The sequence below is a fragment of the Rhinolophus sinicus genome, chromosome X (assembly GCF_036562045.2).
Source record: "Rhinolophus sinicus isolate RSC01 chromosome X, ASM3656204v1, whole genome shotgun sequence".
NCBI lineage: Eukaryota > Metazoa > Chordata > Mammalia > Chiroptera > Rhinolophidae > Rhinolophus > Rhinolophus sinicus.
The window spans coordinates 110,729,739-110,734,029 of NC_133768.1; positions in this window are offsets into that span (position 1 = coordinate 110,729,739).

Sequence of the window (4,291 nt, forward strand, 5' to 3'; positions counted from 1 at the left end):
CTTTGTCGTCTCATCAGCGGACTGCCTGACATGGGCATGACGGCAGTTCAGTTGGATGCTTATTCAGTAGTGAAGCTGTTTGCTTTCCTTTCCATTGTGGAAAGGACTCTCTCTGGGCTTGCAGGGTGCAGGGGGAGGGGGAGCCTCAAGAGGGAGGCCATGGATCTAGGGTCTGGGGCAAAGATCCACGCTTCATGAATGTTAAGCAATGAGAGATAAAGCCTAGAGAACAAAGACCTCGAGACAGTCATTGTACTAGTTCACTCACTGTCTGCGTCACCTCGGCTCTGCTAGGCGAGGGCACCCAGTGTTTCGTCAAACATATCGGTCTAGATGTCACTGTGAATGAATTTTGTAGATGAGCTTAACATTGAAATCAGTAGACTTTGACTAAAGCAGATCGCCCTCCATCTGTGAGTGGGCGACACTCAATCAGCTGAAGGCCTCAGGGGGAAAAAGACTGAGGTCATCCAAAGGAAGGAATTCTGCCTCCAGACGGCCTTTGTACTTAAACTATAATACTACTCTTCCCTGAGTCTCCAGCCCACTGACCCGTCCTGCAGAGTTTGGATTTGCCAGCCCCCACAAGTGCATAAGCCAATGCCTTATATGTGCACCCCACAAGTTCTGTTTCTTGGGAGACCCCCTACCTGATCCAGTCGTAAAGCTGTAAACATGAACACACAGCAATTAACTGCATAGAAAAAAACTACTAGACTTGCAGGAAGATCTCAATAAAAGGCCATTATAATGGGCTATTTTAATAGAATGTCATAGAATTGTGTCCCCTAGAAAAGTAATACAGCCCCCAAAGAACCTTAAGCAACACACCCTCACGTCATTATCCAATACAATTAGAAATATATAATAAAAGATGACCACAAAGTTTTAATAAGTCAGAATTTAAGATAAACTGTGCTATGCAAGCATCACATTGGTGAGGAAATGAAAAGCAAAATTAGAAACCTTCCATAAAGCAAAGCAAAGAGGAATGTTAACTAGCAAACCTAAAGAACCCAGGAAAATGTTGTTCAGGGGGAGACTGCAGGCTTTGAGCACCTTAGTTATTCAAGATGGACGATGACAAACGGAGTTAGTCTCCCTCTTAAGAAATCAGAGAAAAAAAGAACAAAATCTAAAACAAAAGAAAATAGATGGAATAACGAAGATAAAACTGAAATTAATGAAGGAGAAAACAAAAAGAGAAAGGAGAAATCATGAGTTTTGAGTATCTCCTTTGTTTTTAATATAATTCATTTAAGTGGAAATTTCTATAATTTAATTTTTAATAATGGTGGTGTTTTACTCAGGTCTCAAAATTCCCGAACACTTAACATCTATTAGCATGAGGAAAATACAAAAGACTGACCATACCAAGTGTCGGTGAATGTGTGGGGGAACTGGAACTCTCAAACACTGCTGGGGGAATGTAAGATGGTACAACCACTCTGGAAAACAGTTTGGCTGTGTCTTCAAATGTTAAACATACACCTACACTAATGACCCAAAGCTTCCACTCCTGGGTATTTATTTACCCAAGAGAAATGTATTAATGTATCCACACACAGACTGGCACATGACTGTTCCTGGCAGTTTTATTCATAACAGCCCCACACTGGGAACAACCCAAATGTCCCTCTTATGTCACCACATTTTGCTGTTACCTATCGTGTCCATTTGGTGGGAATCCATGTTTCAGTGTGCTACGGGAATCCCTTCCCAACTTCATGTTCAATGACATCATGGGGTAGCCTGAAATTGGCCTGATGGAAGTATTTACACCATGGGAATCAGCACAGGCTACAAACCAGAGCTGGATCTATTATTGTTTGGTTGATTCTGTAGACTTGAGTCTATAATCATTATATTGTGAATAGTGAAAAGAAGGAAGGGAGGCAGGGAGGGAGGGAGGGAGGGAAAGAGATTTTTGCTATATCAAAAACTATTATCCAGTTCAGCAAAGGAGTCACTCATGTCACCAGTGAGTGTGTAAAGTTCTGACATACATCTTTGTTGTTTCACTTTCATCTTATTAAGATAAATGAAAATATCAACCAACATTGATATAGGAACCACACTCACTCATCAGTTGCAATTGTGGGTCATTTATACATACAAGAGTTTGGCACAAGTCAACAAAGGGGTTTTGTGAGAATCAACTGGCAATATGGCATTTATAAACAGTGTCTTGTAAATGTGATTGTATATTTTGTATATGTTGAAGATTTTATGATTCGTAAATTGTGTGCTCACATCCTTTATATCAGTAAAATTTACAATAAACATGTGTTTGGGTGTATATACATGTATATGTATATGTGTATATATAGAGAGACAGGCTTGCATTTACTTTCCTGGAAAGTCACGGTCACCCATTTATCAGTACATCACTGCTTTCAGGCAGCAGTAGAACAGGCCCCAGCCTGTCTGTGCAGCACAGAAGGCGTGATGCTTGGCCTGGCCAGTCCAAGCATGGGCTTGGGGACGGCACCCAAGGCCAGGCTGCCATGAGCTCAGGAGAGCCCGGAGTGGTGAGGGAGAGGCACCTGGGCCTGCAAAAGATGAGACAGCATGAAACCAAACACCACTCTGGGGCGGTGGCAATGGCCATGGATAAGGCTGTCAACCTTCCCACCAGGGCTTGAAGTCCAACCCCTCCTGGCTTGTCTGCCGAGTGAGAAGGGACCCTCTTGGCATCACCCAGTCAGTGAGTCAGTCCCTTAAGCCTGGCCAACCAGATGGAGACTCAGCCCTGCCCAGGCACCAGGGGATCCGAGGGGCCCTGGTTGCCTGGATCCTTGTGATGCCACCCCCATTCTTTCAGCTCCTACCCGGTGCAGGCACCTGGCCTGAGGCCTCCCCCTGGCCGGCCTTGTGGCACCCTCCCAGGTGGGTGCTCTCCCGGGGCAGAAGGTCAACTAGCCACCCTCGGGAAGCTCGGCAGTGCACTGTTCACACTCCCACACTAGCCCCTGTTGGTCTTTCCCTTACGGAGCACCCTCCTGACCCCCTGTCACTCTGTCTTTGGCCAGGCCCCAACCCGTCTATTCCTTTCTCTCTCGGTTGCCGTCCTCCCACTCCAGGCCGGCTCTAGTCCCACCTCCACATAGCAGCCTGAGAGGGATCAAAAACACAGAAACCAGATCCTGTCCCTCCTCTGCTTACAACTCTCTGTGGCTACCCATTGCCCTCAGGGTCAGTCCAGAACCTCTGGCCCAGGCAATGATGGCCTGACATGACCGCTGCCTGTGTTCTGACCTCAGCATTCTGCCACTTCATGCATTGTAGTGGCTCTAGTCACTTTGACCTACTTAGGGTTCCCCCAATGGCCCGGCTGGCTCAAGACTCAAGGCTTTGCTCGTGCGAGTCACTCTTGGGCGTGTTCACCCCACCCACCCCACCCCTTCTCACCTGCTCGCCCTGTCTCCCAGACATGCTACCCCTGCCTTGCCTCATTGTTTGGTAACACAGGTGGAGCCCCAGAGGCAGATTCCCTGGCTCCCTACAGAGCAGCCTCCTGGTCCTCCGTGGGCCATACATGAGGAACATGGGGCCCAGGGTGGACTCCTTCCTAGGAGTGACTGTCAGCACGCCAGCTACCTCACCTCTCCTGTATGCCTCTGGTCAGCTGTGCAGCCATCTGCCTCCGGGCACAGCCGCAGCCATCCATCATACCCCAGGGGGCTGTTTGCGTGTAGTATGTGCCTGCATGCAGCTAGGGGTGTCTCCCTTACTCCCAGGCACCCCGAGCGTGCCAGGCACCGTGCTGCCCTACCAACCTATCCTATCATCTAATTGTGTTGTAGAGTAGGCGCAGAGGCTCTGGGAGAGAAGGGAACTGGCTCAGGGTCTGCAGGGGGCAAGTGCTGGTGATGGGCTTTGCACTCAGGCAGGCAGGCAGCTCTGTGGGCTCCGCTACCTGGGCTGAAAAAGCCTGAGCTTCCTGGAGGCTGAGGCTGCAGCTTCTTCTTCCACCTCCCTCATGGACACAGATTCAGGGGCCACCACAGATGTCCCTGTTCACACATTTCATGGGTCTCTGAGAGCAAGGTAATAATTGAGGCAACGGTACGAGACCAGCCAGGGCGGAGGCCCATGGCTCTGGGTCCACAGCCTGTGAGCACTGACGCCTCCCCACCCACTCTCCTACCCCCCCCCACCTCCAGGCTCACTACAGAGATAGGCCACAAGGGGGTGACCCTGAGGGGCTCTGCCCTGGTCCCTGGCCCAGTTCCCTGCCTGCCCCCCCGGGTAGGGTGTGGGGGTGGTGGGTGACCGGACAGTCAGCTGG